Source organism: Lissotriton helveticus, chromosome 3_1, assembly GCF_964261635.1.
Source record: "Lissotriton helveticus chromosome 3_1, aLisHel1.1, whole genome shotgun sequence".
In the NCBI taxonomy this organism is placed as follows: Eukaryota; Metazoa; Chordata; class Amphibia; order Caudata; family Salamandridae; genus Lissotriton; species Lissotriton helveticus.
Window position 1 is genome coordinate 517,802,325 of NC_136061.1, and position 13,181 is coordinate 517,815,505.

Consider the following 13,181-nt stretch of genomic DNA (forward strand, 5'->3'; position numbering starts at 1 on the left):
TCTGCAAAATGCTTTCGAGATAGTGTTCGCGAAACTCGGGAGGATTACCTCCTCCCCTCGCGGTGCCGCGAGCACAAAAGGTGGGGGCCAGTCAGCCTCCGAAAGCAAAATGTCATACGTAGACGAAAGTTTTTCCCAAAATACCCCTTTGATGGTATGCTGTATGTCACCTTCTATTAACAGGACAATTTCATAAAGTCTATCAGGGGGAGCAAGACGTGTATCGGCTGTTTCTATTACAACGTAAACATCAGTCGCTGTCACCCTCAGTAGTGGACGCAGGGCCTCTCTCACAATTGTAATCTCCGCCGCACTGTCCAGCAAGGTCAGAGCCCACGTCAGATTCCGAAGCCGCGTTCTCACTATCTGTGGCATATCGATGCACTGTTAATGCTGCGACTTTCTTCTTGGCAATCTGCGGTCTCTTCGGCGTTGTGCCGTCCTGCTGACCCGTGCCTTCTGTCTTGCGGGGCTGGTCACGTCCTTGCTGACCACCCTGTCCCCTTCCGCCTCCTCCACCGGTCTTCGGAGCCGATGAGTCCTGAAAGGAACGAGGAGAGCATTGATCAGAAACCTGAAATCGATCAGGTGATTTAATCATCGCGCAAGTCATAAACTCTCTCTGTCGGCACAGGCACTTGTGTCGCAGGATAAGATTCTTGAATCTGCTGTTTCTGCTTCCCCTGATTTTGTTTCTTAGGCCAATTTTGTTCTTTGACTTGGGCTGGACATCTGCCTGAGCAGACTGCCCTTGCGGTTGTTTTTTCTCTTTGTCAGAAAAATACTTTAGACCCTTACTTGTGCGACCCACTGTTTTATAAGCAGCCACTACAATCTTCGCTAACTGGCGGGGTTTTTCGGCATCGAGAATAGCTGCCAACGCGTTAAACACCTGAAAGTTCACAGCGTCCCCCTTGACATTAGCAAGCACGAGATCGCAAACTATTTCAAAGGAGCCACACAGGCGCATACCCAATTCAACCGCTGCTTCCGGTCCGTGATCGTCCTGAACACGTTTAATGATCGTAGGCAGTACAGCCATAGACGGGGTGCCGAAACACCTCGCATAAACAGCCGCAAAAGTCCTCCCCCAGCTTTCACAGTCAACGAGTTTGGGAGCTAAATCTTTAGGTAAACTAATCGTCAAGATTCTATGTTTTTCACCTGGAGTCGTGTTAGGAAATACTGCTTCCAGTTGGTCAAATTTCTCGGCAAGCCAAAAAGGAAAGTCATCCTTATCATCTGGTTGCTTACCAAACACTGCATTGACCATAACCGGATTGAGCTTCAATCCGCCATGTTCCGCTGAAAGAGCCGGACCCCCCGGGGGTCCACCCGGGAGATGACGACCTATGTATTGCACTAATGCACGAATCACGGCAATGGAAACTTCTTGTAGTCGACGTACCTCCGCTGGGGTACAATTGCCGCGTTGAGGATGAGGAGTAAATCCAGCCAAAACAGGCCAATTTGCGCCTGGAATGGACAAAGGACCTAACCTCGGAGCGGTTAACGAATGGGGTAGGGCGCCACCAAACCAAACGCGATGCTGCCAATGATCAATAGGTATTTCCAGTGCCCTGTACGGAGTATATACATTCGGTACAGGTGAGGCAGTGTAGTTGCGCAACACACCAGAATTAGCGTCCACAGCCGGAAAGGTTACCCGCGAATAAAACAGTTCGTATGGGTAAGCTGCATCCGCACTCACTACCAAAATCACAGCCAAGCCTTCCAATGGGACTTGGAAAGTCTGTAAATGGTTACGCACCGCAATGCGACTATACTGCGGAATGTCCACAGGCTGGGCCATGATAACACAGGAACTTAGAAAAACAAATAAACTTTGTAGCACAACTGGGTAGTAATTCAAGGAAACCGTTTTAGAAAGATTCAAGCTTGAAAATACCTATTTCAAAAATAGGTAGGTTTGTCCGACACCACCGTTGTCCAGAAACGACAGTGAAGGGGTTAAGGTTTGAATGATATACTACTCGAGTGTCATTACATAAGACCACCAACGGTTGGGCGCCATGTCGCAGGGTTTCCGTTCTCCCACAGAACTGTGAATAGAGATTTGGAACCTCGGTGAATTAGGGTGACCCAAAACTCACCTCAGTACCCAAAACCCCTTACCAGGCTAGCTACAGTGTCTCATTGGTCATAACAAACTCCCAATGTTTAGACAAACCAGAACATGAACTTACAATACCTCAGGTCACGTGGAACACATGAGCACTCGTTCGTTATACAATCATTTCAAACCAGAACGTGGAGTAAATGAGGACACGTGCATATTTGAAATATTTATTTACTAATGCCGTTTTCTCAAACGCAGTATCTTAGATAATACAAGGAAACATATTATCAGAAGCAAAGTTATTAGCATACTTACTAGTCCATAGAAAGCAAAAGGTGACAGCATGCTAACATGCTGTAGTGAATAAGCGTTAACCACACCTAATTCTCACCCTCCCTAACTAGCATATTATATTAATATCTAAGAAGGTCTCTTTGGGTTTTAGCAGGGCGGGCCCATACCTCAAGATCCTAGTATGAAGAGATCACATCTGCTTCCACCAGCTCTCTCTGCATGCGAACCGCATCAAGTGTGTATGTGTGCTCTAAGCAAAGCAATATAAAACCCGCCTAAAGCCTAAATTTGGCAGAAGCTGCACTTATGTTATGTCTATGAAGGTGCGGAGATCAGACCTCATAACAATTCTGTATCGTGTTATCCTTGAAGCTTCAGCACTCTCTGTACAGACATAGTTTATTAAGCAAAGCTGATATCAGAGCAATAACATATTATTCTCATGTAAATCATAACGGACTTCTAGGTTGAAAGCTAAATCAACAATTAAGTGTCGTGTGCAGAAGCAGCAAAAGGAAAAATGGCGTTTAAACATTTAATAAGCCTATGCTAACTTAACACATTATAAAGATAAACAGTAGCTATATGACAAACATTTTATTTCAAAAAACCATTGTCCTAAAATACCACTGATAACAATTTCATTTACAAAAATATAAAACACTCCATGTTGTACTCCTACACTACTATTGCTGTATTGGATTTCCATAAATTGTTTTTCTCCCTATACCCCCAATGTTTCTTTGTCATACACTGAGTTACAGATAGCTTCTCTGCAAGAGAGTCTGACAGAGTCTTTAGGGCTCTTGTAACATGCATTTTTTATTTCCACATCATTTCGAAGCCATTTAAACCATTTTCTTCAACACAAACAAGAACAAGAAAATAAATTGCGATGCAGACAAGATTTAATGAATGACGTTTGCAGATGAAGGTACCAAATGAAAATATGAAAGGCCTTCCTGTGTAGGTAGCTGTAAGTATTTGAGATATTGGTTGTCTTGGTGAACCACAAAAAGTCATTATATTTGCCTGCTTTTAACTCTCTGGCAACTTGGCACAAAAGCATTCAGGCTTGACTTAGAGGCAATGTGTTTATGCAGCACCTACACAGTAAAATGAGCAATCCCAATCAAAAATTATGAAAATAGAGTAAACTATAATAAACGAAATTATACCAGAACTATAAAATCCAATCAGTAGAACCGGAGAAAGTAAATTTTATATTTTTAAGTCAAAATAATGCCTAAAAGCACCAAGCACATCTCATGGTCAACTGCTCATGCTGGAACGGGGAAACAACAAAGGTTTAGGCTGATCGTAGTGGAGTGCAGATTGGATACAAACACCAGGTTAGTCCCAAGGAATGTTACTGTCTAAGTACAGCAGCCATTTGTGGTAGAGGTGGCAGCATGGAGTATCATAAGGGTAGCGGACAGATGTCGCAGTAGCAATAAGAGCAGGTCGTGCATCAAGGACAGTCACTGTACCGCGAAAAGGCAGTCAGGCATCATGGACAGTGGTTGCTGAAGCTTCACATTTGTGGTCTTGCAGTCTGTCATTATTGTAGTATGAATTGGAGCTCTCTATTTGTCAGTCATTGCCGACAGTTACTGTTGGCGCGAAGACTAAGTCTTACTGAACGTAGCTCTGGCAGTCATCTCAAGCTGCAGAGTCTTGGTGCAAACAGTCAGGTTTCGCAGTCGCGAGAAGCCCAAAATTCAGACTTTTCACTTTTTCTTTGGAAGTAGTATAATCTTATGCCAGCAAAAGGGCACCTCTTGGGAATTAGGAGTCCCTCAAGCAGAGGCCAGCAGCAGGGCTCTAGCAGGTCCAGGCAGGTCCAATTGTAGCATATCAGTTGGCCCGTTGCTGGGCAGCCTCTGAAACCTGTTGTGTCCCTGTAGCTTACACAGTAGGTCAGCCAACTGACCCTTGGAATCACTCTGCTTAGTCTGGGATGAAGGAAAGCAGAACCAATCTTCCTTCTCAGAGAGCAAAGCAGTCGTTCAATCAGTAGGGCAGTCCTGTTCTTTGATTTTGACGGGTCCAGGAGTGTTCGGAAAAGTGGTTCAGGAGATCTAGCATTTTATACCAGGTGCCAGCCTTGGAGAGAGGGACTCCCTGCTCAACCCTCACATCTGGTTCTGGAAAGTTCTTCTCTTCCCCTGGCAAGGCTCCAACTGTTTGGGGTTAACAAAAGACAGAGTAGCCCTGGGTTCAGTCTCGCATTTGTTTGCAGGAGGCTAAGCCATTTGAAGTCTAAGTGGGGCTGGGTACTGACCCTGTCTAGTCATCCTGCCAGTTAAGTATGGGTGAAATTTGCGAATTTGCGGTTTGGGAATTTGCCCAAAATGGCAAAAAAAATCTGCGAGTTCGCAAATTTTCCCGCGAACTCGGGGATTTTTTTTGCCATTTGCACAAATATGTGACAACGTGTGCCTGTAACTTTGCCAGCGTTACAAAAGGCGCCGAGGTCCCTTGAGTGAGCTCGCCATTATAGTGGGGATGGGCGGGAAGACGTTTCTTATCGCTAGTGTGTGGTGGACGGGGCCAAACGGTCGGGGCTTCTATGCGAGTTCACAAGCATCTTGTTTATAAAGGGTCAGAGACCGAGCAGAGCAGCAGATGAGGAGAAAGCAGCCTCCTGGTCCCAGGAGCTACACGGGGATGGCGCTCGGGAAACTCATGGATGCAAAAATACGTTTGGCACAGGACCCCAGAATCCTTCAGATGTCCAAGATAGCGCTGCTGCACGTGTTGGTGCAAAGCAATTCTGATCCTGCTCAGTGGGTTCAGGCGCATGCAGATGCTGCTGCTGGACAATGTCCCATCTCCTACTAAACTGCCCTGTACAGGCATATGCTGGCGCTGGGCAGTAGGGGGCAGTAGCATGCGGGTGCTGCACGCCTGGTACATGCGCATACCGGTGCCAGGGGACACACGTGTTTATTGGTACTGTGTAGCAAGTTGTGACTTCACATTTTGACTGCACCAGACGGTGGTACCAGGTGGTATCAGGAGCATCCAGGCAACAGACTTCATGGTGCTGTGCGGTACGGGTATATATGTACTGGGGGCAGGGGGGCACTTAGCACAATGTGTGCTCACACCCAGAGGGCTCCCAGGCAATTGAGTACGAATGATTTTCACACTGAGAGGGCTCCGGCGCAGTTCAGCAGCACGGGGGCTCACACCCACAGGGCTCCTGGGCAGTTTAGCAGCACCACCCTCTGGTTCATCTCTGCCACCCTCTGGTTCACCACTGCCACTCTCTGGTTCACCACTGCCACCCTCTGGTTCACCACTGCCACCCTCTGGTTCACCACTGTCACCCTCTGGTTCACCACTGTCACCCTCTGGTTCACCGCTGTCACCCTCTGGTTCACCACTGTCACCCTCTGGTTCACCGCTGCCACCCTCTGGTTCATCGCTGTCACCCTCTGGTTCATCGCTGCCACCCTCTGGTTCATCGCTGCCACCCTCTGGTTCACCGCTGCCACCCTCTGGTTCACCGCTGCCACCCTCTGGTTCACCGCTGCCACCCTCTGGTTCATCACTGTCACCCTCTGGTTCATCACTGCCACCCTCTGGTTCATCACTGCCACCCTCTGGTTCATCACTGCCACCCTATGGTTCATCACTGCCACCCTCTGGTTCATCACAGCAACCTCTGGTTCATCACTGCCACCCTCTGGTTCATCACTGCCACCCTCTGGTTCATCACAGCACCCTCTGGTTCACCACTGCTTCACCACTGCCACCATCTGGTTCACCACTGCCACCCTCTGGTTCATCACTGTCACCCTCTGGTTCATCACTGCCACCCTCTGGTTCATCACTGCCACCCTCAGGTTCACCACTGCCACCCTCTGGTTCACCACTGCCACCCTCTGGTTCACCACTGCCACCCTCTGGTTCACCACTGCCACCCTCTGGTTCACCACTGCCACCCTCTGGTTCATCACTGCCACCCTCTTTTTCACCACTGCCATCCTCTGGTTCACCACTGCCACCCTCTGGTTTATCACTGCCACTCTCTGGTTCATCACAGCACCCTCTGGTTCACCACTGCCACCCTCTGGTTCACCACTGCCACTCTCTGGTTCATCACTGCCACCCTCTGGTTCACCACTGCTCCTTCTGGTTCATCACAGCACCCTCTGGTTCACCACTGTTGGTTATGGGGAGAATGCACACCTGCCCAGCCAGCCTCAACCAAAACAAATTAATTTGGGGCTGGTTAATGTGTTACTGAATTTGATCTTCAAGTCCGGCACTGCTTCCTTATCTGTAAGTGCTTCCTGTTGCGGTTTAATTTTTGTGACAGGAGCACTGTGCCATACTTGTAACTATTCTCTGACCCTGCTTCGAGGGTCAGAACAGGGTCAGAGAATAGTTGCAAGTAGGCAACGAACTCTGGAGGCGCCACTCAGGAAGCACTTACAGGGTTACAGCAAGTGCCCAAGTTGAAGTTAATTTCTTTGTAACCATTTTGTAAATGATTACAAAGAAATTAGCTTCAACTTGGGCACCTGCTGTAGTTCCTGGAGCGATGGGCCCTCATCTCTAATCGATGCTCCAGGGTCTGCATGATGCTCATTGTTGAAACCGCCCGAATAGTGATAGACCTCCTAAACAAGGACATTTTATAGCTTGAGGATAAACTTAAGGAGGGTGATGCGGTTGACCTCAGAAAGAAAAAACTAGAGGAAATCCAACAAGACCTGGATTCTTTCTCTGATTACCTTCTGAAAAGAAAGACAGAGAAACTACGCAAAGACATCCGCTTTTACTCTCAAGAACGCACATATCCATACTTAAGTTCTGGATTCTATACCAACCCAAATGAAAACGGATCCCATGGACCTACTTCCAATTGGGCACAAAAAAGATCACGACGTTCTCAGACACCACAAATTCTGAGGGGGATACCCCGGAAAATTATGATCCCAGTTATGATCAGGGACATAGCTCCGGTCGCCCCAACCAAAATGGAGGCTATGAACGAAATAAGCCACAAAATCGTTTTTTAGGGAATCGTCGCGGCAATTCACGCCCATTCCAGCGAAAGCCCCAAATGAGGAATTTCCATCAGGGTCGAGGCCAACCACAAATGTATGTCCAGACCCGTCAGCAACAATACTGGAGAACATAAGAGGCATCCCAATTTTCAATTTAATTGGTGAAGAAATTGATCCATATACTACTAAACTGCTCACCTGGGGTCTATCCTTCGTCCCGTCGGCCAACTTTGACAAATTTGAATTCAATCGAGATTTACAACAGTTTTTCCGAAAAGTGCGGCTTAAAACGTTTTTTCTAGATAGCCCACCCAATATCGATACTGAGAATAAATCTGGCTGCAGACCCCCTTCCTCATTCACTCCATCCTTGGAAATGGTTGGCCCGAGGTCAACATTTTCGAGAAGGCAGTAATGAGGAAAATTGAAAAAATGACCCAATATGTCCCGATTCCAGCTGCCAATCTACCAGAATCTGAGAATCATGTCCTCAGGGATCTGAAGGACAATAAAAAAAATAACCATCAAACCCTGTGACAAAGGGGGGAGGGATTGTTATTTTTGAAACTGCCAAATACATCGATAAAATGAATGAGCTTCTATCCTCCTCTGGACATTACACTGCCACCAATCGTAACCCGGAGAACGGCTTAAAACAACATATTTTGACCATGGTTGAAAAAGCAGTGGAAACTAACGCTATCTGTGAAGCACAGGCTGAATTCCTCACTCCCAGATACATTAGGATACCCATTATCTATGGAGTCCCAAAGACTCACAAAGACAGCCATAACCCACCTTTGAGACCCATTGTATCCACGATAGGATCGGCCACTGAGCCGCTGTCTAAATATATAGATAAATTCCTTAAGCCATTAGTCTTGGAACTTGAATCCTACGTCAAGGACACAGGCCATTTCATCAGCCTGGTCGAGGGTATCCCGTTCTTTGAAAATCGTGAACTCCTAGTTACATTAGATGTGGAATCTTTGTATTCCAACATCCCCCAACTTGGAGCTTACACTACCATTGAGAACATTCTTTCCACTAGACCTGAAATCAGCAACACTGAATTTATTCTTCAATGTCTTGAAGTGGTGCTATTTGAAAACTACTTTGAATTTGGTTCTACACTATACAGACAGACAACGGGAGTAAGCATGGGGGCAAGTTGTGCACCTAGCATTCCCTGCCTCTACATGGGGGAATTTGAGCGAGTTAATATCTTTAATGAGATGGCCCTCTCCATGAGAACGTCAAGAATTGGAAACGATTTATTGATGATATTTTCTTTATATGGAAGGGGGACCAAACCACCCTGGATGAATTCATCCTATGGCTCAATGCAGCTGACCCCAATCTAAGGTTCACCTGCCACTGCATTGAACAAAGGATTGAATTTCTAGATATATGGGTAGAACATCAAGATCAATCTATAAAAGTTTCCCTATATACTAAACCCACCGCACGTAACACCCTCCTCCAATATCAAAGCTTTCACCCCCGCTGTCAGAGGGACAGTATCCCCTACAGCCAGTTCCTCCGTATCCGGAGAAACTGTTCTGACACACGGGATTTTCTAACACAATCCGACATCCTAAAAGAAGAACTTTTACACCATGGATATCCCCCGAAGTTGATTAAGGACTCCTTTAAAAGAGCTAGATACACCAACCGGGAGACCATATTCCAACCCAAAACGGAAAGCACCGACCAGCTGGTATGCATCTCGCGTCACTCTAACCTTAACCATAGGGTACGCCAGGCCATAAATTCCAGTTGGCATTTACTGAACTTGGACAAGAACAAGACACCATTAAATAGACCAATCTTTGCCTTCAAGAGAAACAGAAATCTCAAAAACTATCTTATTAGAGGCAAAATAGAAGAGACTCCCATTGACACACAAAGTGCCATCACCGGTTTGAAATCCGTCTTTGGAAATCACAGGTGCGGCACATGTCAGGCGTGCCCCCATGCTATTATTGGCGACACCGTAATCACAACTGAACGCACCATCTCAGTTGCCCGTAATGAAACCATGACCAACTGCCGAACCAGCAATATAGTGTACGCGATAATCTGCCCATGTAATCTTCCATATGTAGGGGAAACCGGACGGGAATGCCGCATAAGGATAGCAGAACATAAATCCAATATTAGAAATCTAAAGACAGCAGCACCTATTGTGTCACATTGGATTGAAAAAGCACATTCCGAAAAAGATCTTCGCTGGTTTATACTAGAAAAGATAAAGGCCAAACCTGGAATAGACCCTGCCCATCTTCGCAAAAAAAAAGAGAGGTCTTTTGGATCTTTTTCATGAATTCTGTCGCCAGGGGGCTAAATGAGGAATGCCCATGGCACAATGCTCTTCTATAATATTCTATGATCTTTGTACCATCCATGGTCTATATCTGATGAGTCTCCTGTACTAGACCTGGCGCTAGAGCTTGTTAAATAGAGAAGGTGGTTCCTTTTTTCCTCCCCCCTAATATAAACTGAACCTCTAGTTGCCAATACACTCCCTATTGTGACTGAGGGAATCCCCAGGTCTGGAATTGTTTAGACCGCAGCCATTGGATATTACCTTTTGTCAATATATATAAAAAAATCATCGCATTACCTACCCTGAGTCCATCGAGATGGAAGAAGAATACATATGAAACCAGATAGTTCCTTCTGTGGTTCCTTGACATGTGTCTTATCCATATGCAGAATGCCCCCATGGTGTCCTAACCTACCATCTTCGTACTTTCTGACCCCCCACTAATATGACCCTTCTTTCTCCTTATTCTTTGAGTCATCCATCCTTTTGGGAGTCCCCACTCCAAGATGGCGGCATATAATGTAAGCGCCAGTCTGTTTTTCAGACATAATACATTCAGGGGCTCCTTTTTGTCCAATCGTACCGAGATATGTTTTTTATTTGTGGAAATATTCATCAAGGCCGTTTCTTAAAAACTCTGTTTATAAATAATATTTTTCTCGTCTGTCTTTAATTAACATTATCTCAACAAAAAAAAATCTCCTTGAGTTATAAAAGATAACTTCATCTAAAGAATTTGCTTCCTGTGACCGATCCATATTAATTTATGACCATAGGATTCCTTCCTTTGATGACGACCCATATGTAGTACGCCGAATGAGCGACCAGCGCTATGAGGGTTATCGTTCCAAAATGGCGAACTTATCCAATAGCGCTAGTCCGCTGTCTGTTATTATGGTGCAGCTGCATCCAATGTTATCGCGACGCGTATAAATTCACGTTCTCTGTGGAGACTTTTACTCGCCATAGACTGCACGTCGCCCCGGGACGAAATGGACTTGGATCGAAGCCCCTGCTGCTCTGAAACACTCTGACCAATACCTTAATCAGGTAAACCATGCATCGGCGTGTCCCTATTGCTCGTGCCCGAGATTTCGAAGGCCTCAACCGACTGACCCCATTCCTTGTTTTTTTAGGAACCCATCCCCTCCTGCATCAGTCTTACCAACGAGCAGGGGCGCTAATTAAAGGTTCGACCCTCGATCCCCCGGGGGCCATCCAGACGTGGCCATCTCTTCCCCGTATTTAGCAGGTCAGTGCATTAAGTTCTGCCACAATGATTAACCATACGTAGGTGGTTAAGCAATCTTTCCATAATGTATTCAACTTCCCCTTGCAGGGATATACCGTGGTAACACCACCTGGAAGGAAGGAATAATCATAAACCTTTTGTCCCTACTTTCGTGTAAAAACTAGACGTGGCCTGCACTCATCAAGAGCCACGAGGTGAGCATTGTACCTAACCTGTTATAGCCTTTGAGACTATACCACGTGTCATCTCCATTAGGGGGCTCGGGGAGGCCCTGAGTTTAAAAACTATAGACTGCCGCTTACTACCGAATATCCATCTAGGATCTTAGATCCAACTACCTTTTTAGATATGTAGAGACCTTTGAATAATGAGACATGTTCTGAGCAGTGGTTTTCCTTATCTTGCAGTGTCGGAGTGCGATCGTTGATCCGCTTGTATATTTAACCTGAACCTCTGGGGAATGAACTATATTTCTGCACACCCCATATTGTGATCAGAAGGTAGGGAACTGTCTATACTCTGTTTACCACCAGATGTACTAACTCTTCTCTATATAGAAACTGTGAACAGGAAGTTTTATTATCTTGTGTCATCTATATTATAAACATTGAGCCTCTGAAATTCTTTTTTATATATTGGAATTTAATAGGAAAAGAAACAGAACCCTCTCCCTACTGAATAGGATACTTCCTGCTCCTGCTCACCACCTGTGTTAAATACGGACCCTCTTAAATCTGAATTTTTTGAAGCACCCTTGATTACAGGTAAACACTTTTGTGCCCCCTGAGTGCCTCTATTCCCTTTAGACAAATTCATATTAGGAATCTGAAAAATCGCAAATAAAATGAAATGGAATCTTTGAAATCCCCTAGCCTAATCTCTACTTGACCCCTTCCCTATTATCTTGACACCCGTCAACTTGGTTGTATGGGCAGCAGTACCCCCGATCCTGCTACCCTTGAAACCACTGAACTGGAGAAACCATCCGAGAAACCACCTTTAAGAATTGAAATGAATGTACAAATAGATGTTTTAGAATGTATGACTGAGTGAACCTGGATTGATATATTGTCCGTCTTCACCCAGGCCTTTAGCCTTTATTGTGGCCTTTAGTCCCCGATCATGGGGGGCTATACCCTAGGAGCCTTTACTGGTATTAGAGCCATTATATTTCATGTTTCTAAAAGCATCATTTAAATTAATAAAATGTATGTACAACAATCATGTTCATGAATATGTAGACAAAATATATGAAATGTCCTGAACAAATTAATATAAGAAAATATGTTTAAATTTCAGCCTGTGTGTTCCCCTCCCCGGCCACATCCGTCTGCCCTGACGAAGGTGCCTTTCACCGAAACGCGCGTCGGCGCTACCACCTAGGACGGCAACGCTATACCCTCTTTTTTGCCCCTTCTTTGTTGCACCCTGGTCCATGCAACCACAAGTTCATCAAGCTGTTGCAGGCCCTGTGAAATCCATCTGGCTGAACGGTTTGAATGTGTATAATTTTGAATGATCTCTTTGAAGGAGTGAGTGTTTGTTGAACCCCCCTAAGTGCCCCGGAGTGTGTAGGAACATTGAACTGAATGATGATGTCTTTCCCCTGATTTGATATGAAACATTATATTGATTGTTTTTTATAAATGTTTAAATATTTAAAGTATGATTGTCTTTTTATAAATATGTGCTCAAATATCATTAAAATATATATTTTTCTTAGAAAATATGATTTGAATTCTTGGCTCATAGACCCGGTAATGTTGCCCCTTCGTTAACAGAATTGGATCCCTTTGAGGACCATTGGATATTCATTTAGGCAGGGTGTTTTTTTCTATTTTTTGCTTTGATCCCCTCCCGTCCTGCCTACATCCTGTATCGCCCTGGGGAACCCCCTTCTATTACACATTTTCTTCACAGCCCTGTGCTGTGGGGGTTGTTTGTTGCTGTCCCCAAGGTGAAGACGATAATTATCTTTGAATGAATACTTGAATGAATGTAAAATAGGTACGACTGGTACATTTGATACTTTGTATCTCATTTCTCCAATCATAGACTGTGGTTCTCTCATTTGATTGATTCCTATTATTGGTCCCCTCTACAATACTCTTTTGTTTGACTGACATGGATAGTATCAAAACCTTTGGCTTCTCCGATGAGGAGATTGCCAAGATGCTAGGTGTCCCTGTTGATGGAAATCCT

General features: G+C 45.2%; 1 long non-coding RNA gene across 1 annotated transcript in view; it reads left to right on the forward strand.

Moving 5' to 3' along the window:
• LOC144824647 (uncharacterized) overlaps nt 1-12,661 on the forward strand; it is a 406,972-nt gene extending 394,311 nt beyond the window's left edge. Inside the window, exons 5-6 of the long non-coding RNA XR_013609036.1 lie at nt 11,629-11,743; nt 12,279-12,661. This is a non-coding gene — a long non-coding RNA (uncharacterized LOC144824647). The remainder of the gene's footprint in view (nt 1-11,628; nt 11,744-12,278) is intronic.
• Nucleotides 12,662-13,181: the final 520 nt, after the last annotated feature.